The 12,245-nt window shown below is 34.2% G+C and overlaps 1 long non-coding RNA gene across 2 annotated transcripts; it reads right to left on the reverse strand.

Moving 5' to 3' along the window:
• Positions 1 to 73: 73 nt before the first annotated feature.
• Positions 74 to 11,511, reverse strand: LOC125108685 (uncharacterized). Of its 2 annotated transcripts, none has more exons than XR_007129994.1 (3): positions 11,442 to 11,511; positions 5,739 to 5,990; positions 74 to 926 (listed from the first exon to the last, which is right to left on the reverse strand). It is a non-coding gene; the product is annotated as an uncharacterized LOC125108685 (long non-coding RNA). The 2 variants fall into 2 exon arrangements; XR_007129998.1 differs by lacking the exon at positions 11,442 to 11,511 and adding an exon at positions 8,055 to 8,117.
• Between the last annotated feature and the right edge of the window lie 734 nt (positions 11,512 to 12,245).

A 12,245-nucleotide genomic window follows, 5' to 3' on the forward strand; every position in this document is an offset into this window, starting at 1 on the left:
CACAGGAAACAACAGTTTGCAGACAACAGACCCCACTTTGATGTCCATGAACCAAAGGACCTTGGGCCTTGTGTTTTGTTTGTTTTGTTTGTTTGTTTGTTTGTTTTCTGATACTGGAATCCACTGCGAGGTTTTTAACAGAGATGTTTCTCAATTTACATTTTATGCATATTACTGTGACTACTTCTGTGAGGAATAGATTTCTGTGGGTAAGTATGTATGAAAGCAGGCAAACCACTTTGGAAGTTTTTGAAATAACTCAAAGAAGGCATGAGGGTAGCATTAACGCAAGTGGTAACACTAATGCAAGTGTTGGTCAACAAAGTAGGAATGTTGGCATTATGAATATATTTTAAAGATACAGCCAACAGGATTTAGAGATGAACTTTATAAGATATGAAATATTGAGTAAAATCAAAGATGAATACAATTTTTTAACCTCATTACACTGGAATACGGAGTCACCATTTCTTGAGGAAAATGGGGAAGAGCAGATAATATTTAAGAGAGAAGAATTAGAAGTTTACTTGCAATGTGTTACATATTACTGGATTTTAGTGATAGTAGCAAAATTAGCAGCTTAGAACATCTACTGTTATTAGAGTTTCTGTGGGTCAGAAGTCTGCAAGTGACTCAACAGGATTCTCTGCTCAGAGAGCAGAAAGGCTAACATCAAAGTGTCCTCCATTCTGGGACTCTCATCTGCAGCAAAACATTTTCTTAAAGGTTTATGTAGGTCACTGGAAGGATTTGCTTCCTTAAATCTGTAGGACTCAGGTTCTGCTTTCCTCCTAGCTGTTAACTCAGGGCTGTTCTCAGCTCCTAGAATCCATATGCTGTCCCGTGCCAGGTGGTCTTCTCCATAACAGGGATGTTGGTTGTTAATAGCCAACAGGAGAATCCCTCTAGTTAGCTATCAAGGAATCCTACATTAAGTAATATAATCACAGAGTGACTACTCATCATCCTGTTAATACAAGATAACCTAATTAAGGGAGTAATAATCCCATCATTTTCACAAGTCCTTCCACAAAAAGAGATGGTTAATCAGAACACATTCACCAGGGAGTAGCAGTCTTCAGAATCATAGAAATCTGCATAGCACAGATGACTATTTGGTATCTGAGTGGAAACATCTAGTAAACCATTAAATAGAGAAGTCTGGAATTCCTTCAAGAGATTGGAGTTGAGATACTCATTTGAGCATTAATTTGACTATTTTACATTTACTACTCTCTTCTTCTATCCATATTCTCACCTTTGGTGTCCTGAGCTGTGCCCCAAGAGATGAATATTTATAACCAATATTTCCTGAAACCACTTGCCTTTAGACTCTGAGCTTCTTTCAGCCAATGAAAAGCAGAAGGTTTCAAAATGCCACAGAGCCTTGACATGACTCTGACATTGGCTTCTAGCCTCTACAGCCAAAATCCTTTTGGGCTACAACTCTTCTGCTGTGCTTCTAGTTATCTAAGGATCTAATGATACCATTGTTTTCCCCACTTTCCCTCCAGCCTACATTTAGTAACAACTCTCTACCATAGCTAGTTTCTGCATGCTTCATTCCCTTATAATCCTTTAGTAAATAGTCCTTTTGCTAAATTATCTTTTGCTATCACTTTGAATCTGCCATCTTCCCCACTGATATCCTTAGTAGCATAGGTATCACAGAACAAATGAAAAGAAAATGACTATGTGAGATAATTTTTTTTAAAGATTTTATTTATTTATGTGAGAGAGAATGAGTGAGAGAGAGCACGAGAGAGGAGAAGGTCAGAAGGAGAAGCAGACTCCCCAAGGAGCTGGGAGCCCGATGCGGGACTCGATCCTAGAAGTCCGGGATCATGACCTGAGCCGAAGGCAGTCGCTCAACCAACTGAGCCACCCAGGCGCCCTATGTGAGATAATTTAATGTAATTAATAACTAATACATAATAATTACTAACCCATGGAAAAAATAACATAATCCCTAACTGAGCATGTTTTCAGATATCTGAGGTGGGTGTGGTTAAACTGAAATTACAGTTTATTACCAGATAGAGGGGATTATCTAAAAGGCCTTATCACAGTTCAGGTAAAAGGTTGTATTATATCTGTGATATGGAATAAATTCACTCAAAAAACTGTTGAAGGACAGAGAAGCCATTCTATAAATGACTTTATAAACAAAAATGCTACAGATCAATAAACCACCTAAATCTTTAGCACAAGTGATTTAAAAGGTGTCAGATGAGGAAAACACTCAGAGATGATCCAAAAAGCTACCCAGGGACTTAGCTGAGATGGAATGACAAAAGAGGAAGTGGCAGTGGCAGTGTACAAAGTGCATATTTTCCTGACCAGTCCTGAGAGGGACATTCATGGAAGAGTGCATTTGGTGATAGAACCTGCTCTCAGCAATACCTAAGTCACTTGAATAAAGTCCCTTCAAGTTGCTATCTTAAATACCATAACAATGTCTAGATCAACATAATAGTTCATGAAGCAACTGAATTTCAACCAAGATATTTTCTAAGACTATCCCCTGCCCCTTGTGAGTGAAGAAATGTTTAATGAATTTGACTGAGCAAAGACAGTGTATGTGAATGGTGCTGTTTGACATGGTAGTTACAACAGACTAGTGCTGGTATGAATTCAGTCTCCCATGTAATCTCTGTGCAAACACAGCATATTGCTTAATATCTGCGAGCCTCTATTTTCTGATATATAAAGTAAGGAACACATATTACTCACCTCAAAACTGTGTTGTGAAGATCCCATAAAATAATGCATGTCAAATGGCAGACATATTCTGGACATTGAACAAATCTCTTTGGCCTTAGTTTTGTATTTTTTTTTTTTACTTAAAATCATGATAACTCAAACTATGATATAAAAATATTCATAGATACTTTGGATGGTTGCCACTGGCAATACATTTTGTAAAATATAAAATATTTATAACAATGATATACACAATCTTTCATGCAAATGCAGTTTTATGCAAAAGGAATATTAGAGGTATTTGCCTTAGTTCATCCCAGTCATATTAAAAAATACAAGGCACTTTATATGAATTTATATGCAAAATAATTTTCTTCATCCACTGACATTTCAGACTTCAGGAATTACGTAAATGGATTCACTTTTCCTCAGTCTGTAGTCAGCATTTATAGGAGCACAGATCAGAATAGAAATCACACCAAACTCAAATTCATGGCAGCAACTAGAGACTTGTGGCACTCATGTCATTAAATCCATCATGCTCACAAAAATGTATACAGTTTGCTTCAAGCCTTTTTTCAGACCATAAATAACCAGAAGAAACCTGTGGGAGAACTTAGTGAGTTACATTTTACAATGAAGAATTAGAGTCTTAGCTAATTCTGTGATATATTTCCTTTAACATACACAGTACTAGTGTTAGAAAAAAGAATGTAGAAAATATTAGTGTATGAAGGTACTAGCATAGGAAATTGATGTCATTAGTGGAAAGTCTGACCACAGAAAGTGTTTCACAAAGTAAATAAAGCTATTTATTTTATTAACACACATATCCATTACCACAAAGCAAACCAATACAGTAAGAAGAAATAAGAATATAGTTATGCCTTCTAAAGTGGGGAAGTTTAAACATGTAGGATCATTATAGGTGTTTAAGACTCTGTTATATTCTAAATGCTATCATAAAGTCTATACTTACTTTTCCAAATTCAAATTGTAGCCTGATTTTTTTTCTGCTTTTTGAAATATGAACAAAATAAACTTCTTTTAGGAAAGTCTCTGGCCTTTTCCTGGCGATTTTGTTCCCTTGTGTTATAAACGGTTTCCCCCACCCATGACAGAAATGCTTTTCCTCTCAGAGATGGAGGAAGCAGGCAGAATTCTTCCATAAGTGGAAGGGACCTAATGGAGACTGAGCCAAATTTGGAAAAAAGTACTGAGAAGTAGGGAGCTTAATGAAGGATAGAAAAAACTGGTTACCTTCTACCTGGGGCAAGGTCCCCAGAGGCCTGAATTAATACATAGAAAGAGCAAAAAGCATACAGGGACCAACAGGAACTGAATAAAGATAATGCATTTATCTTTGCATGTGAAACAATTACCTTTTTGACTCAAGAGCTATATATTACCTAATAAATCAGTGAGAGAAATTTGTCATTCAGATATTACCTGGCTTTAAATATAATCTATAAAATTGGGAGACGTATATGTGCACACATATACTTGGCTTGGTTTGATTATGTAATTATTGAAAACGACATTGCAATAGGCTAAATAACGTCCAAGTGAATAATTTACATTTTTCAACACATGATGAGTTGTCCTATGCAATGGTTCTAAGTATATTTGCAAGGAAGAATTGTTTTGGTAATTCTGTATGAACATGAACTAGTGGGGATTTCTTGATGATTGTGCTACACTTTTAAAATATGTAAACTAAACTAAAGCTACTCTGCAATTTTAGCAACAGCGTATTTGGCTAAGATGAAGAACAAAGATATTTAAGTTTATTTTAATCATAAGCATATGGAATTAAATAATATTTCACAGCTACTATTCTTTTAATCATTTCTACTCTAAATAACTGCCCGATTATCTCTTGGAAAAATGCTCAATTATACATTGGGACACCTGTATACTATTTTCAGGTTTTATTGCAAATAGTTAAGTTTTCATTAAATTTAATCATAATAGCATTGCCTTTATCATCACGTTATTGTTAAGGCAAATTTTGAATGTCATTTTAAAATATTTCCTATTGAAAATTTATAAAAATTATAAAATACTTAGGATACTTTCATTAACATACTTAAGAATTTCATTTTCATGATTGTCCAATCTCCCTTTCCTTACAAAATTATTCCCAACTAAGGAAGCTATTTTTGCCTTAGAAATAAAGATGTTATAAATAGAACATATGGTAAGAATTTGACTTCTATTTTTTTAAGCCAGTGGTAGAGATTCAGAATTTGGGATTATATAAATATTAACAGAAATGTCCTCTTTTCTACTACATGAACTCCTACTAGACAGAAAAGTAATCTATTCAATGGATTCATTATATTGGCTATGGACACTTTTCACTTGAGGCACAAGATTATGACTCAAAAATATATATTTGTCCTCCTGACTATTCCTGCTCATACAACTATGTATCTGCCATTTCTGCTCTCATATGTTGCTTTTTATACATAAAATAGCTGTAATATATTCTCTAGAATATAAATTCTGTTTGATTATCCTTTGTAATCCTAAACCTAAGGCGAGAGTTGCCTTAGTTATTTTAATAATTTATGCTTGACAAACTTCATGTTGGTTCCCCTAAAATCACTAAAACCTTAGACCACTACTTATAATGACATCTGGGTGATTATTAATTACACATATCCTTTACTGTCCCTAAACTTTCCTTAGAAGTTTTTCATTGCATTAGGCTAGGCACTGAATGGAATAACTTTATCTCACCTTTACAATCCCCAAGAGTATTTAAGAATCAAAGTATTAGCTAGAATTTTCATCTGTCATGTTCAAGAATTTCTGCTTCAAGTAAGGCAAATACTGCAAGTTTCCTTTTTGTCATTACAGTGGATTTTTATATCCTAACAAAGACATGCTCTCACCTGTCAGTTTTTCACTTGAAGTGCCTTAAGTGAGGAATGAGAGTGCCCTAAGTGTAACATAAGTTCAATTTCTGTCACTTTACACAGGCCTTTCCTGGGTATACTCTATTTGTACTCCTTCCCATAAAAACTTACCAGAAAGGGGTAGCTTAGAGTAGTTATTCTTTCCTAAGGGAAACTGAAAGCATCCATAGCAAATACATTGCTTTATCTCTCTTCAGGACTTGAGAACTTGCTTTTGTCTAGTTCCCAATGGCAGTCACATCTTTCTGATGAAGCTATCATTTAGAATGGTTTTCAGGACTGCTGGATTTTAAACCTGATTGATTGCTAATGTTGGCTTCTGGTTATAGAATTATAGATCCTAGTGTTTAATGTTGAGGGGATCTGAGGACAAACACACAGAGAGATAATTCTTAACAATCCACATTTCAGATTTGAAAAATTTTGCTTTCCTGTTTTATAAATAATATACAGTGAAATAATCTTGATATCTTCTGGAGAATACACTATACATTTAAATCATTTTAATGAGAAATGTATCCCTAGAGAGTAATGTAGAGATTGTTTGGATATATAAGATATACTTTATATGATCCTCTGTAAAATACACAAATAACACTGGGTTTCAGATGATGTCTGTTTTATGAAATGGGAGAATGATGATCAAGAAAATAAAATTTTATTTTTCTTTTCATTACAAGTGACATCTTTAGCATCTGGAATTGATGAGTAAGTGTCATAATGCTTCCATTGATAAAGGGTGTCTTAAAGTGTAAGAGCTGAGTCATGCTTTTAGTAAGAAATTAATTCAAAGCCACAGTTATTTAAATCACCACTTGTATGAAGTATTTTAGTGATAAATCAAATAATATTTATTCATTAATCTAATCCAAATCCAAAGGAAAAATCCCACATTCAGGCTAAAATTTCTATGGTACTTCTTGTTTGTGATTTGTTATAAAATAATTGAAAGCTCTAATTTCTCTGGTCACCAATGGTGTGGATGATATAAAGGTGAAGGAATACAGTTTATTAGATTTATGGGAATAAAATACCTCTATTTTCATGGAAAAACATTTTATTTTGGAAGTGGGAAAATTATATTTAAATATCTGCATCTTGATTTTTAGGAAGTTTTTGGCACATAACAAAACAAATCTTAAAAAATTACATAAAATCAAATTGTGTATAAAAAGTTTCAAGAATTAATGTGGATAAATTTCATTAATAATGGTATTATTAATATATAAATATTTTCATAAACAGTTCTTTATGGTTAATATTAATAATCTCTAGTGATATGCACAATGTACTAGAAAGTATACAAATATTTTATCTCCTCAAATTAAAAACCTACTGAACCACTGGCTAGTCTCTTAGCAAATATGACATACTAGCCATATATATCACTGTCATCTTTGCATCTACACTAAATGAATCATATATAAATAAAATAAAATTTCTGTAAATGTACATGAACAGAAAAGGGGCAGGAATGGCAACAGAAAAATATGTCAGGAAGTAAAAAGGCCAAGAAGCTATAACTAACTAGGGGGATGAAGGGGGTAAAACATAACGTACTTGCTGAAATAAGAAGTATGTGGATTCGCCTAATGTAGCCCTGAGTCACCAGCCACGATGGAAAATTGAGATGACTCATGGGGCTAAAATAAGGAGTTTGGTTATAAATCTCAATGTAAAATAAGTATAACATTTGGTTCCTTTCCTCAATCTGTGAAACCACAAAACTGAAGGTCCTTATCCTCTTCTAGAAAACCTGGAGTCCCATTAAGACAGACCCAGGGAGGCTCTTGAATGGGAAAGCCAAGCAGAAGCAGAGGTTATCTGGGAGAGCTGGGAGACTAAATAAAACTGCATGTGGAAGAGCCAGACTTTCAATTTATTTCCTTGACTCAACTGCTCAGGTATTGGTGTTGAGATATACACTGTTCTGACACATGGAGGATTATTTAGCTGAAATCTGAAAGGACCCAATGAAAAGCTCTGCCATATTCGTACCCTCTTAGATAACGAGAGGAAAGATTGCTGCTGACCAAACCACCATAAGCACACCCATCACAAGCTCCTGGCCACGTCTCAATCTTCAACATAAACTGAAAGCTGAAGATCACCATCATGAAATGCTGCCTTACAAAATAGGGAACTAGGAACTAGAGAAAACACAGGTAAAGATGACAGGAATAAGAATGAAGAAAGAGAAATGGGACTGTTTTCTAATGTCCTCAGTTAATGAAGGGATGTCAACTGACAACTTAAAAGAGGGAGAAGATGACAGAAATGGATAGAAGAATCCCTCTGAAACAAAGGCATTTGAAAAAGAGAACAGAAGATATCATTTGGAAATGTCATTGGGGAGCAATAAGAGGTCAGTGAACTAGCAGACTAAGCCTAACATAAAAAAAGAGTTAAAAAGAAAATAGCTCCCACCTGTGAAGACTGTTGCAGAAGCTGTATGTATAGGAATCAGCCCCTTCTGAAGAGAATTTATTTCCAGAAAATCTACAAATTGACTTACAAATCTCCACCAGTCCACTAATTTGTAAGAACTAAATGCAATGAATAATCTAGCACATGAGGTTATGCCTAAAGCAAAAGAATTGGGAAAGAAATAAAGTAAAATAATCTACATGTATTTGCATTTTGTACTGATACTTTATATCCTATTTAGGGTTAACCAACAGGTTGTCACCCAGGACAAAAAAGTATTTGCCTCCTTCTAATTTAAATTCTTCTCTAAGATGTAATTGCCCTGGATTTGAGACTGTAGCCACAATCTGTGCAAGGGTGTATGACAACTCTTCCCAGGTTCAGCAAATCAATTGTTGTTAAATCTAATAGTCTTTTAAGTGTGCCCTATTGTTTCCTGATAGTATCATCAGCACCTACTGTCACTTGACAGGCATTACTTAATGATTAAAAATACCTCAGAGGAGAAGAATTTATAAATTTTAGCAACTTCATGTATGTGTGTAATGAATTTAGAACATAAAATAGTCTTGTAACTTGTAGCCATATTTTTCAGTAAGGCAAGTTAACCCGTAATTATTTTTATGTTTTGGGTTGCTACATATCTGATTCAATCTGCATTTATTTCAATTGAAGTAAAATACTACCTACCACATGCCTGCACTTCTAGACAAAATAAGTTTTACAGCTTTTTAGACTTTTCCTTATTTTCAGAAAAGTACAGAAATGCAATACTACTATACTAATTTGAATACTGGCATGTTCTTTGCTAAGAACAAATCTTCAAGGAAAGGTTTTTTTGTTTGTTTGTATATGTGTGCGTGATGTGGAGGGTGTGTTGAAGTGTCTAAAACAAAAGAGTTCTTTCCATTGGTATTAACTATTTAGGATAATTGGAATGCTTTGCCATCATAGCAATATACTCTATACATTTTACTTTGAGGAGATATTGGCAAAAGTCCATTGTTAGCTGCCTTGGGGTATACTGTGTAGCATATATGTATATACAATTTTAACAATAAATCAGAAGATTGGTTATAAAAAGCTCTTGGAATATTCTCTAAATATAAAGTATTAAATGAAAGAAAAAAGAATGTGTTAAAACCAAAATCCGTTTAGTAAAGCTATCCTGGTTTGAGAACATATTAAGTAAAAATACCAGCAAATAAGACAAATGATAGTTATCTGACTTGAAAAATGCAAGATGATCACAAGATATCTAAGTCTTATATACATTTTATATTTCACCTGTGGTGTAGTGCTTGCTTTTGGAAAATAAAATGAAACAAGTAAACTTTGTCTAAAGTACAACAGTGGTGCCTGGGTGGCTCAGTCAGTTGAGCATCCAACTCTTGATTTAGGCTCAGGTCATGATCTCAGGGTCACAAGATTAACTCCTGATTGGGTTCTGCACACAGTAAGGAGCCTGCTTAAGATTCTCTCTCGCTTTCCCTCTACTCCCCTCTCTTTTTCAAATAAATAAATAAATCCTTAAAGTAAAGCAGAGGTTTCATTTAATCAGAATTATTTTATAAATGTCATTTTAAAATAACTTCATCTGTTTAAATCAGATTTTAAAAGTACAGAAATGTTTGTTTCTTTCCCCATTGTTCTAATGCATTTCTTTACATTTAAGAACTGAAAGCTCATTCACATAGAAGCCTAATTGGTTGATAATGGCTTCTATCCTCAGAGAAGTATTGGATCCATCCAAACATCACTCCTTAGGTAAAATGAATAGAGGACTGTGGGTGGCATTGCAGACATTGGAACTTTATCACATTTGTTTTATGTTATTTAATTATTATTACAGTATGAGATGTTTCCTAGGTCAAAAGAAATCTGTAAAATGTTCCTATACTTTGCTTTGATTTATAAAAATATGGGTATTAATATACTTTGTTTCATTTCATTCTTATAATTTTCCAAAGCCAGATAATGACTTTGAACACAAGCTATAGTTATTTGCTTTTAAAATTGCTTCTAAAAATTCAATGTTCAATATTCAGTTTTCTAAAATTGGGTTAACAAAACTTCAGACTTAAATATTATACTGTGCAGATTTATTTTCATGTTACTTCTTGGATTAGTGTATACTTAGATTTATGCTATTTGAATAATCTATTAATGTTATGGAGTTATTTAAAATTGTATTAGGTATGATTTTTAATAATATTTTGTTATTTTTAGAAATGGAAGTGCCGCCTTTTCTACACAGGGAATTGTTGGTTGGAGAGGTCAAAAAGTTTGGGTAAATAGATAAAGAATACTCTGTATACGAATCTCCCTTCTTTAGTTTCTCTTTCTTCTGAATCATTGTTAGTGTATAGAAATTCAACTGATTTCTGTGCATTGATTTTGTATCCTGCCACATTGCTGAATTCCTGTATGAGATCTAGCAGTTTGGGGGTGGAGTCTTTTGGGCTTTCCACATAGAGTATCATGCCATCTGCAAAGAGTGAGAGTTTGACTACTTCTTTTCCAATTTGGATGCCTTTTATTTTTGTTGTCTGATTGCTGAGGCTAGGACTTCTCTTACTATGTTGAATAGCAGTGATGAGAGTGGACATTCCTGTCATGCTCCTGACCTTAGGAGAAAGGATCTCAGTTTTTCTCCATGGAGAATGACATTTGCTGTGGGCATTTCATAGATGGCTTTTATGATATTGAGGTATGTGCCCTCTTGAGAGTTTTAATCAAGAAAGGATACTGTATTTTGCCAAATGCTTTTTCTGCATCAATTGGAGCATCACATGGTTCTTGTCCTTTCTTTTATTAATGGGACACATACATTCATTGATTTGCAGGTGTTAAACCACCTTTGCAGCCCAAAAATAAATCCCACTTGGTTGTGGTGAATAATTCTTTTAATATACTGTTGATCCTATTGTCTAGTATCTTGGTGAGAGTTTTGGCATCCATGTTCATCAGGGATCTTGGGCTGTAATTCTCCTTTTTGGTGGGGTCTTTTTCTGGTTTGGGGATGAAGGTAATACTGGCCTCATAGAATGAGTTTGGAAGTGTTCCCTCCTTTTCTATTTTTTAAAATAGCTTCAGAAAAGTAGGTATTAATGCTTCTTTAAATGTTTTGTAGAATTCCCTTCGGAAGCCATCTGGCTCTGTTCTCCCTTTTTTTAGGCCAAAACCAAATATGTCGGTTGAGAGGAATGACAAGGTCATAAAGTATTTGCCTAACTTTCTGTTTGGATCTAAAGATAATTCAATGAAGAAAACTCATCAGTATGCTATGGTTAGATGAAAGGAGTGGGATGAGGAAGGGGTTGAAAAGGTACTGTGTGTTCCTAAAGGAGACTGAGAAGTTAACTGATGGTTGGTGGGAGACCTTACCCTGGAGGTCAGTCTAGCAGTGAGCCTGTGTTAGAAATCTCTTTGTAGACTTTCCACCTTTGCCTAAAACACAGAGAATAGATCACAATTTAATCATTGGCCAACTTTAGATACCAACACATCTCCTATCCACTAGACAGAGAATCCTGTTCTAGACACCAGAAGAAGAATATCAGAGACAAACTCAAACCTCTCACTTTTGCTTCCATTAGAATTGATCAGCTGTTTTATATCCTGTCAACATCTGAAAGGGAGAGAGAAGAGTGGACATAAACATACAAAAAAGACAACTTGAAATTCAAGGGGAAAATATTCTCTAAAGAGATCTTTAAAGCAAATTATTGGATTGGTCTGAATTTATCAGACTGGCCTAAATCTACTCCTTTTCCTCTGTCCCCCCAGGTTAATTGAGGTTTCATGAGGCAGATCTAGCACCTATTAGAAATTTTTACACATCTGAATATACTGTGTAAATCCCATAATATACAAATTCCTATGGAAGAGAAATGTCAATTTAAATTAGCCTAATAAAATAAAACAAAACAAAACAAAAACAAAATAAAACACAGGTGTTTAATAAATATTATTTGCTCCCACATGAATCTTGCTGACTTGTATGTAATATTTGATAGTTCTTCTCACAAAGTAATGTCACTAGTAACTTCTAATTTTCTACTTATATCTTTCTTATCCAGAATTGTAATTTTAAAAATTAGAAATGCTTCAGACTTAAGACAAAATGGACACAGCCTATATGAGAGGTAGGAGTGCTATACATTTGGAAAGACTTCAAATATAGAATTC

This window comes from Lutra lutra, chromosome 1 (assembly GCF_902655055.1).
Source record: "Lutra lutra chromosome 1, mLutLut1.2, whole genome shotgun sequence".
In the NCBI taxonomy this organism is placed as follows: domain Eukaryota; kingdom Metazoa; phylum Chordata; class Mammalia; order Carnivora; family Mustelidae; genus Lutra; species Lutra lutra.